The sequence below is a fragment of the Capsicum annuum genome, chromosome 9, assembly GCF_002878395.1.
Source record: "Capsicum annuum cultivar UCD-10X-F1 chromosome 9, UCD10Xv1.1, whole genome shotgun sequence".
NCBI lineage: Eukaryota > Viridiplantae > Streptophyta > Magnoliopsida > Solanales > Solanaceae > Capsicum > Capsicum annuum.
This window is the reverse complement of record NC_061119.1, coordinates 126,417,627-126,434,111: the sequence shown is the minus strand read 5'-3', so window position 1 is coordinate 126,434,111 and position 16,485 is coordinate 126,417,627. Positions and strand designations below refer to the sequence as shown.

The 16,485-nt window shown below is 30.6% G+C and overlaps 1 long non-coding RNA gene across 1 annotated transcript; it reads right to left on the bottom strand.

Moving 5' to 3' along the window:
* Window positions 1–488: 488 nt before the first annotated feature.
* LOC124887372 lies at window positions 489–10,384 on the bottom strand. Its single transcript, XR_007044979.1, has 5 exons — window positions 10,037–10,384; window positions 9,838–9,900; window positions 4,119–4,196; window positions 3,341–3,399; window positions 489–772 (listed from the first exon to the last, which is right to left on the bottom strand). It is a non-coding gene; the product is annotated as an uncharacterized LOC124887372 (long non-coding RNA).
* Between the last annotated feature and the right edge of the window lie 6,101 nt (window positions 10,385–16,485).

Here is a 16,485-nt window from a genome sequence, read left to right as displayed (position 1 = left end):
AAAGAAAGTTTTAATAGAGTATATAAAACTAGACACTTTGATTTTGTAAAAAATTATAATATTAAAACTTCTGAATCTACTGTTGTAATTAATAGAAATATTGAAACTATTAAATTATTAGCAGTTGAAGATATTCCTAGATATAGAAAAAATTACAAGTTCCTTCATATAGGTCTTGTTCAAGTAGCAGTTAAACCATTATATAGATTAGGTTTAGATGTTGCTATATGTCTACTGTTAAGAGATAATTGGCTATTAAATTTTGATGATTGGTTATTAGCAGTATTACAATGTAACTTCGCTAATGTCCCGGTATACTTTAATTGTTATCCTAATTTTTCTATAGCGATTAATGATCAAAATGTCATGGATGCATTACCATTAAATGTTAAAACAAAAAACATGAATAGTTAGGTAAATACAAGATAAATAGCAATAATATATAGAGTATATTACAGATTAATGAAAATAACCTTAGCCCCTAAGGGTAAAATAGTTAGTAATAAAGGAGCTACCATTCTTATGGAAGCTAATCACAATCACAATAATACCTTTGTTTCGAAAATGATAAAAAGAGATGATGTATCAATAAAAGATAATTGGCATTTCGACTCCATAACTGAGCCAGATATAGAAGAAGAAAATTCAAATATTGAACAAGTAGTACATTATCCAGATGGATCTATAGATTTAAAATTTCTAAGATCACAATCCTTTAATCAGGCATCTTAAAATAAAAGAATGTCCTTTTCTAGACCTTCAATCTCCAAATCTGTAGAAGAAAGGGAAGTAACATTAGAAGATATTGAAAGAAAATTAAAAGGAGTTTATTTCTCAAAAACAATTCCCCAAGTAGAATATGTGTCTAAAAATTTAAAAACTAAAAAATCAATAAGTCCCACTGCTAGTGAAATGCTAGGAATAAGAGATTCCCTATGCATAAGTAGGTCAGATATAATTTTTGAACCTAACTTTGACTATTTAGATAAATTATAGAATAACCCAAAAAATTCTATCAACAAGGAATGGTATAAACAAAAATATTATTAAAAGAAAGATATTCTTTTAGAGAAAAACGGTGCAATGATATAAAAAGATTAAGATGTAATATTGAATTTTTAAAATGGTTTGAAATCACAAGAAAATTAGATGATAAAAAAGATTCGTTAAATATGATTGCTAATAAAAGGAATATTACAAGTAATAAAGTAATAGAATCAACAATTTCCCTTAGAAGAAATTAGCTTATCAGTAGAGGGTAGAATTGTTATTGTCTTACCTTTTAAATTAGACATAGTAGTTACTAAATGTGATCCTACAAATAAGGATATAAATAAGATACGCCAATAAAATAATTATACAAATCAATTATTACATGTAGTATCTAAACAGATTCTCGAAGCCGAGAATAAATACTGTTTTAAAGATAAATCAAGTTCTTCTCATTATGATACAAAGTTATAAACTCATCCAATTTTTAAATTATCAGAATTCTCAAAAGATAAATTTCCTAAATTTGAAGAAAAGTTAGAAGTAGCCGACGATATTTTAAGAAAAATTAATGAAAGATTAAAAAATGAATTAAAAGACACAATTGACAAGGTTATAAGAAATTTATCAGAAAGGAATGGTGATGAAATAAACAAATGTAGCTCTTAATATTCAGTGTAAAAGAATTATCATCAAAAGTCCACATTTTCGGATATCCATTATGAAGAAAATAAATTTTTATCTCATACTTCACATTCTGAAAAAAGAAATTGTCGAATGGAATATAGATGAATTAACAGAACATCAAATATATAACAGACTACATGAAATGGGAATGACCATTACAACATATAAAATTGCCAAGACGTCAGATAAACAAGCAACATGTATAATTATATCAGGTTTTACAGGTTCCATAAAATATTGGTAGGGTAATTACCTCACAGATGACAAAAGACAAAGCATTTTAAATGCTACTACTATTACTCAAACTATTAAGAATGAGTCAACAGGACAAATAGTTGAAAATCAAGTCTTAGAAGATGCTACCGCCACTTTAATTTATAGCATAGCTAAACATTGATAGGAGAACTTCAGCTTTTTCTAGAAAGAAGTTTAGAAATATTATCAAATTTATCATATTCAAAGTTAGGTGATTTTAGATGGTGTAAAGACGTTTTCGTCTACAAATTCATGGTTAGAGAAGATTTTCATCATGTTTATTGGAAAGAAAAATTTATAAGTGGTTTATCAGCTTTATTTGTAGAAAAAGTTAGAACAAAATTAAAAGATAGATTTGAGGGAAAAATTCCTTATTATAATTTAACTTATGGTGATATTATAAGTTTTATAAATGTCGCAGGACTAGAATTATGTTCATATATTAAACTTAAAAATAAACTTAAAAGGGATAGTAAAATAACTTGAAATGAGCTAGGAAGCTTTTGTCATGATTTTGGTTATATAAAATTATCATCCCCTTTAAAGGAAGCTACCAAAAATATTCAAACACAACATAAAAATTATAAAGATAAATCCAAAAATTCTCATTATTATAAAAGACGATTTAAGGGATCTAAAAAAGCTTCTAAAGGTGAAAATAAAATCAATAATGAAACATGTTGGAACTGCGAAAAAATTGGACATAGGGCTAAAGATTATTGGGTTCCAAATAAAAAGAAAGACAAAATAAATATGTTAGAATTAAGAAATATTATTAAAGATAAATTATATTCCATTCTTGATGAAAATGAAAATTGTTCTTTTATTGAAGAAAATCTTAGCAATGATAATCAACTTAATGTAGCATAAAGTTTAGATTGTAGTAAATTAACAGACCATTGTAATTGTAGTGGTGCAATTTTCACTTGCGACAGTCATTCTATAAGTGTTATCACTAATAATAATAAAGAAAAACTGGTCTTATTTGACATGATAGGTCATCTAGAGGACCCAACTCTCAAGAGAGAATATTTAATAGCCTTAAAAGATATTGTTCTTGATCAATTGTCACGACCCAAAAGGCCATGAGTGGCACCCACACTAACCTTCCTGTGGGAGAACCATCTAAATCAAACCATTACTAAATCACTTAGTCAGTATTAAAATGATATTTTCATAAAACCATCTTAACAATAATAATCTGGAGTTAATCATCAGTAACGCAGAAACCAAACAATCTACTTACTGAAATTCCCAAGACCCAAAATTCATCGTACAAGAACTACTAACAAAGATCATATCTAAAGTGATATAAAAAAAATAAAGTAAATAAAGAATGTTTGATTTCCCGAAAGATGGATAAGAACAAAAAAGATGACCTATGGCAGCTTAGAGACGGAGTGCTCACCCTTGGATCAAGATCTGCTATCAAACTCTTGAGGTGAGGTCATGTCTGAGCCTAGAACACTATCCACACTCAACAAAAGAAGAGTACAAGGTAGTATCAGTACAAACCATTATTACTAGTAAGTATCATAGGCCAACTCAATTTAATAGCATGTACACAACCTAAATTAAATAACAAGTAGACAGGCATCGTCACATAACAAATATTCGATGAATCAACAGTACAGCAACATCAGGTCAAACAGTACTCACAAACAAGCCACAAAACCATCAAGAGTATTAACCATACTGTAAACATCCACAGAAATAACACAAATATGTATACACATGCTATGAGACTTAGTTTTGCCCAAATAGTCATGACCTGTAGGTAACAATCTATGTTCATGTATCGTACCGGAGTGGTACCCAATCCAACATAAATATAAACGTACCAGCGTGGTACCCGATCCAACATAAATATAAACGTACCGGCGTGGTACCCGATCCAACATAAATATAAACGTACCGACGTGGTACCCGATCCAACATAAACATAACCAAGTAGTATCAATATCAATTTACACACCCTTATAGCATGCCAGACAATGTACCAAGTTTACAAGTACACTTAAAGTCATAAGATAATTCCATCAAGTCAATTTTCAATAAACATTTATACACAAATCAACAATCCAAACATCAACAATTTCAAGCATGTCCGAATACCAATCCACAAGTATCCAATTTAGGAGCATACACATAATTTAATTGAGTCTAAACTCTAATTAAACCGTAACCTACCTCAACCAACGAATCCAAACGTAGTTAGTCCACAAGCGCCTTGCCCTTCCTCAAAGATGAAGAACGTTCAAAATCTGTTCCAACATAATATATACTCCCCGTAAAAATACGAATCTAATAGCACCCGTTTATAAATTTTCTCTAAAATTCTAAACCTAAAACCAAAAGGTTTCTATTAAGAAGATTGTAGTTGGTAACAAATGCATGAAAAATTTTCCTAAGGACTAATATAACCATGAATATGTACTGCTGGGATTAAGAAATCTTTACATTATCCACCTTTCCCCCTATGTCATCATCGTAGGCCTATGATTAAAAATCTTTACACAATTATTAGAAAAGAACAAGATTTATATAACATGGATACCGAATTCTAAAACAACAATACATTTATTTATGCACCACTGCCTAACATCACACACCCTTATATTACTGTACACCACTTCCCATGACATGATAGTTACCTATTAGTAGATAAAGCTTCAATTCCACAACCTAAATAGCCTAATATGTTCATCAATTTTCATAGCAACGCCACTACATCTTGTCGTTGTTAACTACTAGAAAAGAAGATAATTTCAATAGATTGGTTGCAAATTGATAAACTCGTTACAGTGGTACATGTGTACACATCTTAATTCAATGAAAATCTAACCTGGAGTTTACACCGAGAGATGAGAGATTCTTTTTGAAAATACAATGGTGAAACCATAGGTTTCATGCCCCACTTCTTGCCCTAATATATGATGACATTAATATTATAAATGATAAACTTTAACCACTTAATTTCATTCTTATACTAACTACATAAGTAAAATAAATTATTATTTTAATCTACTAATTTATTAATTTAATTTTTTATCTAATACCCAAAACTTTTAATAATGTCTCAAAATTTGTTCACCACCCCATAAAAATAAATTAAATAATTAAATTGACTAAAATGTATATTTCAGACCTATTGAAAACATTACGATACTAATCGGATGTCATCTCAACAAAAATTGACCACGATCGGATTTACTTCATCAAACCTCTATAATTCAATGACTTATTAAATTACTACTAAACACTTTGACGATTGGTACTATCCTCCCCTGTCAGTCCTAATTCATGTGTACAAACTACGGAGAGCCCTAAAATAAAGATGATGAGAAAATTTCACAAACGACCAGGAGAGTCGTTACATTAGATACCAATTAAACAACCGTTCGTCCCCGAACGGCCAAACAAGCGACAAGAAAGGAAACTAAAGAATTAACTAAACCCTAAAAAATATGTGGATACTTGCTACACATGTCTGCTTCGGTCTTCCAAGTGGCCTCTTCAATAGGATGATTCTTCCACTGGACTTTCACAGATGCAATCTCCTTTGTCCTCAACTTACGGACAACCAAATACCTAGCTGATCCTATGCGTACCCCCAATGCCCCAAACTAAAAGTTCAATCAGTATTCAACAACACAAGACATATTCTTCACCCATACACATGCAACTGTTCTATACCGACTGATAAATTTATGTGCATACTGGTGATAGGCGATGCACATATAGGTATGAATGCAGGTACAATCAATATCACAACTTATCATAACTATCCTCATCAGGACCATTATCATCGTAATCAACCTCCGACCTTGTACAAAATCAACATATCATCAATAGTATCCTCTGGCCTTGTCGGGTATCAACATATTATAAATATATCCTCCGGCCTTACCGGGTATCAAGATCATCACAACATTTTCCTCCTTCCTTATCGGATATAAACATATCATCATAATAGTCATTACCGAATAACATACAATAAAATGCTCATAAAAAAATAGTCATATCACCATAGAATATCTATCTAGTCAATAGTTCCCAACTACTCTTTATTAGTTAACCAACACTTATTACAATAGAATCACTAGTTCACTAGTCATCACATAACCTCTAGTTATTAGGTTAAACATTATCCTTCACATAATCCTTATTTACGGGATAGAAACTAACCACTATTTATTTAATAACCAACATCTAACATCAAGTCAAAGTTTATCACTAGACCAGAACCGTAATTTATCCGCTATTCAGTTTTTTCAACTAATCATCCTATATCTGTTAATCATTATTAAACAACACATTACTACTTGTCACCTAAACAACTTTTATTAACCGACACGATTCATTAGCTAACCATCATTTACCAACTAGTCCTTGCTTAAATATTCATTAATTTAACCATTTAGCAACTATTCAAAGTTATTAACTAGTCACATCTTATTACCAATATCTCTTATCATCTAGCCTCATTAACATACAACTCCTCGTTCATCGACTAATCGACATCACAAACTTAGTCATCAATACCAACTATTCTTCAGTAATGCTAGACTAGACCTCACTATAAGTCACACATTAACTATCACTAGCTATAATATTTCAACTAAACAAGATTCATTAACTAATACATTAGATTCTTAGCCATCAAGTGCTATAGTCCCTTAATAGACAACTAGTTACCACATAGCTTAACCGTTAATTAGGCAGAACAATTGTAAGATCATGGTTTAGATACAATCACATAAATTACCAATATAATACTCATGAATGTACCAAATCTATGCATGCCATGACCAATATCCAATCAATAAAGTCATAAGCAACATACCACATCTTCCTCCATCCCATACCGAAGAGGTGTATGCAAACATATATGTATTCATAAACTGCAACATACCCTTTACACTGATAAACACTCCTCAAATATTCAATCATTATCATAACACGATCCTTGGCCTATTCATTTATTCGGAATAGTCACAATATCATAATTACGACCTTAGGCCCAGATACATATCTGGAACTCATATTGATAATCATACTTATAAGCTGTAGCATATCTCTAATCATCTCACATATAGGAGGTATCTCACATATTAGAGGCGTAATATAGATAGAAATGTAACTGTCTATGAGATATCTTATTTTGATAGGTCATACATCATGACTACGAGGAATATCACCTCTCTAGGACAATTTGCATATCTAAGAGGAACATCATCTCTATTGGTCCAATAATCATGACTAAAGGAAATAGCAACTCTATGAGTCAATCATCAAGCCTAAGAGAAAATAGCATCTCTATGACACATAACATATCTAGGAGGAATATCATCTCTAAATGACCAATATCACTTCCACAAAGAGTATCATAATCACAAATCAAAAGCTACATTCTGCAAGCATCAATACAAGTTACCAAGTTACGAAGTAACCTTATTCTAAGCTTTACTAGCCTCATATATGTTTAATATTTGCAACTAAGTCCACTAGACTTAACACAAGTTTAGGACTAAGTGGACCTGACGATTCCACTTCTAATCCTCAATTTCTATAATTAGTCACGCCATGCCTCAAACTAGGCTAAGATATCTAGTTCATCTTCTAGATGTCAAGTAAGCCATATTTAAGCCTAAGATAGCAACTTTGACTAGAAATAAGGTACTCAAGTCAACTCTAACCAACTTATGATTTCAAGACTATCGCACTAGCCCAATAAGAGTAAATATACAAATCATGCTTCAAATACTAAAACCACATCCCAAATATAGGTTTACATCATAACTATGCTACAACTAATCTAAACTAGAGAGGGAAAAGCAATAGGATTAAAAAGGGGTAGAAACATGCCATTTTATAGGTACTATAAAATTAGAGCCTACAACACATTATCCTCCAAAACATTGATAATATCCATCTAATCATCATACCTTAATCACTCAACAAGAATCTACACCAAGTATCACTCAAAGAAAGATCAATCATTCCATTTAAGAATTCATTTATTCTCCCATTCAGGATCATCCTTAATTATGTTATGAATGTAACTAAGCCATTTAATTTTGCATTACTATTATCTTGAAAATTACTATCCTCTAAAAGTGTCATGTATTAGCCAACCTTGTGGGACCTGCAAAAATATAGTTCAACCACAAGGACAAGTCAATAATAATTTATCTTCTCAAAATTTTTCCTAATGCATAAATCCAAAGCTACAACTTTTGTCCTGACAATCACCAACTCAATATTTTTCAACGACAAATGCTTTATGGTCAAGACAAACCTCTCTTATATCACTAACACCAATTTAAGATATACAGAGTCATTCTTATTTCTACTTAACAATATTTTTATTACGGGCTTTACTTAACTCTTAATCACCTCAAGAGTGGTCCCCACACCACTAACGCGTAAGCAAGGCCAATCAAAATAAATTGATTATAGGTCATTGACAGTCTCATCACTAATATCGCATTCTAGACAAGTCATCGATCAAAATTCTATGGGTATCAACAACCTCTACTAGTTTTTGTCACCTTTATTTAAAACTCATTATTTTTCCAATCACTAAGAATTCATTTACATAAGGAACTCAAAGATAATGTCACTTAGTTAGTCCTCGTAAGGAACCCATTATAATTTCAATAATAGAACTGCACAAAAATTCTAAATATGATCTCAATGTTCGAACCATATAAGGATCCCTAAATAATATCAAATAATCGAACTACACAAGGATCCATCCACAACATCATTAACAAGAACTTCTCATTATGAAAAAAATATATCACCTCAGACTTTTATTCATGTCACTTTTCCACTATCTTTTCTTGACATCATAGTCTCATATCATCCTCTCAATTCTCACACCATCAATCTCATCAGTATAATAGTACAAAAAATAAGTAAGAACCATAGAATTTTTAGTTTAACAACAACAAGAAATCAAATAATCCATCACACTTATCAACAAAAATAACTTAGTCAATTTTCATCACTTAACAAAAATATTTCAAAACAATGACAAAAATCTAGCAACACAAGTTTAGCAAAATATCAAACTCAAGCAATCAATAAGTTCACAACTTTCATAAGTCTTTACCTATTAACAATAACTTTAAGACCTTATTAATAGATACCAATTAGAATCTCATAGATTTTTATTTAAAATTATTAAGATACCAATTGGACATGTCAAGATACTAATTGGATTGAATCTAGTAGTCCATGATAAAGATGGCACGATGGAGAGAAAGAAAGAAAATAACTTCTACATGCCTCACAGCCTTACGAAGATTGGGTTTGGGGCCCTACACACCAATCTATGAAACTCTACTTTATATTGCTCTTATTAACAGATACCAATTGGAATCGCCAGATACTAATTGAATTCAAGTAATAGCATGTAAGAAAGAAGAATTTGAATCTTCCTAGTGTCCATAGCCTCTCAAAGAAAAGTACAAACGTCTCTGTACCATTTCGCAAGACTCTACTAGACATATTCTTGTACGATGAGATCGACAAACCTAGGGCTCTGATACCAACTTTGTCACGACCCATATGGCCATGAGTGGCACCCATACTAACCTTCCTGTGGGAGAACCATCTAAATCAAACCATTACTTAATCACTTAGTAAGTATTAAATGATATTTTCATAAAACCATCTTAACAATAATAATCTAGACTTAATCATCAGTAATGCGGAAACCAAACAATCTACTTACTGAAATTCCCAAGACCCGAAAGTCATCGTACAAGAACTACTAACAAAGATCTTATCTAAAGTGATATCCAAAAATAAAGTAAATAAATAATGTTTCATTGCCCGAAAGTTGGACAAGAACAAATAAGATGACCCATGACAGCCTGGAGACGGAGTGCTCACCCTTGGATCAAGATCTGCAATCAAACTCTAGAGGTCAGGTCATGTCTGAGCCTAGAACACTATCTGCACTCAACAAAAGAAGAGTACAGGGTAGTATCAGTACAAACCACTATGTACTTGTAGGTATCATAGGCCAACTCAATTTAATAGCATTTACACAATTAAATCAATTTTAAACTCCAACTAAACTGTAACCTACCTCAACCAACGAATCCAAACGTAGTTAGTCCACAAGCGCCTTGCCCTTCCTCAAAGATGAAGAACGTTCAAAATCTGTTCCAACATAGTATATACTCCTCGTAAAAATACGAATGTAATAACACCCGTTTATAAATTTTCTCTAAAATTCTAAACCTAAAACCAAAAGGTTTCTATTAAGAAGATTGTAGTTATTAACAAATGCATGAAAAATTTTCCTAAGGCCTAATATAACCATGAATACGCACTGCTGGAATTAAGAAATCTTTACATTATCCACCTTTCCCCATACGTCATCATTGTAGGCCTATGATTAAAAATATTTACACAATTATTAGAAAAGAACAAGATTTATATAACATGGACACCTAATTCTAAAACAACAATACATTTATTTATGCACCACTGCCTAACATCACACACCCTCACATAACTGTACACCAGTTCCCCTGACATGATAGTTACCTAATATTAGATAAAACTTCAATTCCACAACCTAAATAGCCTAATTAGTTCATCACTTTTCATAGCAATGCCACTGCATCTTGTCGTTATTAACCACCAAAAGAGAAGATAATTTCAATAGTTGGTTACAAATTGATAAACTCGTTACAGTGGTACATGTGTACACATTTTAATTCAATGAAAATCTAACCTGGAGTTTACACCGAGAGATGAGAGATTCTTTTTAAAACTGCAATGGTGAAACCGTAGGTTTCATGCCCTACTTCTTGCCCTAATATATGATGATATTAATATTATAAATGATAAACTCTAACCACTTAATTTCATTCTTATATTAACCACATAAGTAAAATAAATTATTATTTTAATCAAGTAATTTATTAATTAAATTTATTATCTAATACCCAAAACTTTTAATAATGTCTCAAAATTTGTTCACCACCCCATAAAAATAAATTAAGTAATTAAATTGACTAAAATGTATATTTCAGACCTATTGAAAACATTAAGATACTATTAGGAGGTCGTCTCAACAAAAATTGACCACGATCGGACTTACTTTATCAAACCTCAATAATTCAATGGCTTATTAAATTATTACTAAATACTTCGAGGATTGGTACTATCCGCCCCCGTAAGTCCTAATTCACGTATAAAAACTATGGAGAGCCCTACAATAAAGAAGATGAGAAAGTTTCAAAAACGACCAGGAGGGTCATTACATCAACAAGTCGATAATAAAGAAATTATTGAACCCTTTAATATGAAAAATGTACTCAGGGCTCGTTTGGATAGGCTGAAAAAAGTGTCTTTTAAAAAGTTCGTTAAAAGTGCTGAACTTATTTTAAAAATAAGTAGTTACGTGTTTGGATAAAAGTACTAAAACTGAAAAAAAAAATTATTGATGTGTTTGGTAAACAAGTGCTTTTAAGCACTTTTTTTTGCTCAAAATGTCTGAAATACCCTTAAAGCTGTTTGCAATAGGTGGAGTTGATTTTATTAATTTTTATTTCTAAATTGATTCAAATTAAAATTAATATATATTTTAATATATATATATATAAAATATTTTCTTGAATGACTATTAATTTGTGCACTATAAAACCTATATTTTTGTTAAAAGAGTTTAAATTGTCAAGCAAAATATACATGTTACTAATCATTTTAATTATATTAATAGATAAATAGTTGATCAAAAATGATATTATTTGTTTGATAAAAAGACTCTTAATTAGAAAATATATTAATCGTTGATTGAGTAATAACTATCACTATTAAAATATTGGTGAATACGAATGTTGCATCGTGAAATACAGAAGGATCATTCACTAATCATCCATGAAGTTGTATATCTTCAATGAGTATTCTCCATATATATTTGTTGATGAGTTATTTTCTTATTAGAGAAATTAATATGTAGTACAATAATAATTATCTTAATTTAAAAGAATATATTAAAGAAGGAGCATAATATATAAAAATTTATATTTCATAAATTAGGAGTTTCATACAAAAGAAGTATTAGTATATCTGAGTTAAGTTCGCCATAAATACAATAAGATGAAATATTCAATTAATACAAGCATTAAGCATTACAAATATCATTAGCAATGTTTAACTTAAAATAAGCCTATCCAAACACCCAAAAAATGAAATTTGGTTCAAATACTATTTTTTCCTAGTATTTGAGAATTTGAATTATTTTCCAAAAATAGTTACCAAATAATGACAAATTATATGGCCAAATATAATTTGTCAAAATTTTTCCAAGAAATTACTTAAAAAATTTATGATCAAACGGGCCCTAAACATCAATTAATAGAGATAGTAAGGTAAAATAATCATATAATAATTATTTTTTTAATGAGTGTATCACGTCATAAAGTGATAAGTTAAAGACAAACAGAAGAAATGCCATTTTGTCATAATGTTTTCTTATGCTAAGAAAACTGATAACAAGTACTCACACAAGTTCCTCTGTAAAAAAAAAACAAAAAAATTAAATATATTGAGTGATAAAAATGTCTTTCAGTGGGTTAAAATTCAATGGCTTATAAGCCCCCAAAAATAAGTATCCAATGAGGTGCTTTTAAAAGATGGCTTATAAAAAACAAATTTTAGGTTTTTTAAGCAAGTTTTAAATTGCCAAACACTAAAAAAAGTTAAAAATAGCTTAAAAGCTACTTTTAACTTGTGATAAACCCATCCAAATACCCACAAAATCACTTTCTTCTTTTGATATATTATTTAGATATGGGAAAATAATCTTTTTTTCCCCAAATAGTGGTGTGGATGTCATCTAGCTTGACAATATAAGGGTTTATTTGAAAGAATAAAAGAAAGACCTAATATTATCTCTTCATTAATATTTCTAGTTATTATAAAATCAATAATAAAACAAACTCCGTCATTGCAAATATGGGCTTTGGGGAGTCTATAATTTATTTTTAATTTTTCCCATGTTGCGAAGAATAAACGTGTAGTACCTTTTACTAGATACTCTATAGGAATTAATCCTCCTATAATGCAGTTTTCATCAGCACCAATATCAAATAATGCAATCTTATGAATTTTATAATCTTTATTCCTAACTTTAGTAATTGTTACATGGTAACTTTGTGGTTTAACTATAGTAATTGTATTCATTCCTAATTTATTTATAGGAAATTTTTCTAGAGATTCTATTTTTAGAGACTTTATTTCCTAATTTTCACTTTTTACTCCTAATATTTCATCAAGCTCAAACTGATGTGATTTGGGGTCTTGGTTTGGTGTTAAATCCTTTAGTATTTTATTAGCAAGTGATTCTGTTTCTAGATTGTTAAGTCTTTGCTTAACTTGTCTATGTTCTTCCTTTAAGTATAATAATTCTGTCTGAAGATCTTGTATTATTGTTTCAGGCTTATGTTCTTTAAATCCCTTCAAAAATATTTAAAAGACACATCTTTTCAAAGTCATCAAAGGTAGGAATCAGCTATTCAATGAATATATAATCATCAGCCACAAGCCAGGTGTATAGGAAATAACATGTATTAGTATATAGACAGATGTAAAATAGATAGAGTTTAAAAGATATGAGTCAGCACTTTTGAAGCCTCTTTAATGACTTTCAATTTATAATAGGAGAGCATTCTGAAATTTCCCCATCTCAGAAAAACTCTCTACCATCTCCCATATTTCCCATCTCCCTCTGTAATCTCTGTATATTTCTATAATCAATAAATTTTGTTTTGTATGTATAAATATCTCTCTTTCTCTACTATTTTAATTAATTTTGCTTTACATTTTTTTGTTATTATAAAGTTTAATTTGAAATTTTAAAATACTTTAAAATATTAAATTATTTTAAACTATTATTTTGTTCCTCTTTTTCCCAGTCCGTCCCCCAAATAGTATCAAAGACAAGTTTCCCGAGAGGGAGTGGGTGTATTAGTAGGAGAGGCTAGAGCATTACGCTATCCTAGAGCCTCATATATTAGCAGACCTAGCAACAGGGATATGCTTGATCCACAAGGAATAGCATAGGCATACCTTCTTAAGTGAAAGAAAGGTACCCGCACCTCTTATTCGTTGGAGAGGTGTGATTACTTCTGTGAGGATGAACTTGTTGTTGCTTCTTTGTTGGAATCCATCCTTTAATCTTGACGATTTTGCTTAAGTATTTGATCCGTTCAATTTCATCAATATTCTCTGGTAGTGTAGAAATATTATGCTCTACCTGGAACTTTTAAAATTACTTTTGAAACTGTATTGATAATACCCATTTATTTCCTTCAAACTAGTTCCACCAGTCGTAGAACCATCGGGGGATTACGACAGTCTTCATCTGCTTTGAATATTTCACAAATCAAGAGTGAGTGTTAGCCTAACAAACATAAAGTTGAACCAGTATGCCTTATAATTGTACCAATTATAGGTTTGAGGTCAAAAATTTCTCGACAAAAGAATGGGTGTGTGTTGGTGATCTACATACCATTCGAATAGGCTTAATATCCTTTTGATTGTAAACTTTGAATATTGAATACTGTTGGGATCATTAATATATGCTAACTTTTGCTCTATTTTCAATGAATTAGTATCTATTAATATGAACTCATAATAGCTAGAAGCGGAGGGTGTTCCCATCACCAAGCCTATAGGAATAAAATAAAGGAATTTTAGAAGAGGAAAATTAGTAATTACTGCACTCAAAAATAATTATTGTAGAAGTAACATCTAAAGTAGATTTTGGTCCTTGGATAATGTATTCTTTCTTATATGCAAAAATCCTAATGTATACTCCAACCAACCAAAATGTAATAAATAGTGTTAATATTTCTGCTATCTCTAGTAAAATTGCTAAAATAGAAAGTGATTTACAAAATTGGAATATTCCAAAAGAAAGTTTTAATAGATTCTATAAAACTAGACACTCTGATTTTGTAAACAATTATAATATTAAAACTTCTGAATCTACTGTTGCAATTAATAGAAATATTGAAACTATTAAATTATTAGCAGCAGAAGCTATTAATAGATATAGAAAAAAATTACAAGTTCCTTCACATATATCTTGTTCAAGTAGAAGTTAAACCATTATATAGATTAGGTTTAGATGTTCCTATATGTCTACTTTTAAGAGATAATAGGTTATTAAATTTTGATGATTCGTTATTAGCAGTATTACAATGTAACTTCACTAATGTGTCGGTATACTTTAATTGTTATCCTAATTTTTCTATAGATATTAATGATCAAAATGTTATGGATACATTAACATTAAATGTTAAAACAAAAAACATGAATAGTAAGGTAAATACAAAAGAAATAGCAATAATATATAGAGTATATTACTGATTAATGAAAACAACCATCGCCTCTAAGGCTAAAATAGTTAGTAATAAAGGAGCTACCATGATTATGGAAGCTAGTCACAATCACGATATACCTCTTTTCCAAAAATGATAAAATGGGATGATGTATTAATAAAAGATAATTCGCATTTCGACTCCATAATGGAGCCATAAATAGAAGAAGAAAATTCAAATATTGAACAAGTAGTGCAATATCCAGATGGATCTATCGATTTAAAATTTATAAGATCACAATCCTTTAATCAATCATCTTCAATCAAAAGAATATCCTTTTCTTGACCTTCAATCTTCAAAACTATAGAAGAAAGAGAAGTAACATTAGAAGATATTGAAAGAAAATTAAAAGGAGTTGATTTCTCAATAACAATTCCCAAAGTAGAATATGTGTCTACAAATTTAAAAACTAAAAAATCAATAAGTCCCACTACTAGTGAAATGCTAGGAGTAAGAGATTCCCTATGTATGATTAGGGCAAATGTAATATTGTAATACCCTGTACTTTTCGTAGCTTAGTTTAGCTCCTAGAATGTCAAGGTATAGCTTTAAAAATGAATAACACTTGATATATGTTGAATTGTAAATATTTAGACCCATTAATATGTAGATAATTGAACCATCTTTCCAACAATACCAATTTCGTCTTAATCCAATACTCGGTTGAGAAGTTATGACGATTTTAGTGAAAATAGTTGGGTATTTCGATAGGCACCGCGTTGTGGTAAAGGACTAAATCGTAATTGTCCGATCCCATTAAAGCCTCGCAATTAGCCCGAATCTCGGTGAAATTTTAGTTCCCATTCATCCCATTCCAACAGCTCATTGCGATTTAACCGTATCATGCCAAAATTCCCAAATGGACAGACACTACAGAACAGAGGAATGCAAAATGACACTCGTCCTTTTCCAGTGGCGCAACACGATTACGCCGCGTCGCTCCAAAGGTAAAAATAACACTTGTCCTTTTTCTAGTGGCACAACGCGATGACGCCGCGTCATGCCACAGCCTAAAATAGCAATGGTCCCTTATTCAGTGAGTCACCGTGATAGCCCCGCATTGCGGTGGGGCCCAAAATCGGTATTTCAGTTTTTGAACTTAATGTTTAAGGGCAATCTAGTTTTTTCCTCTGCCCCC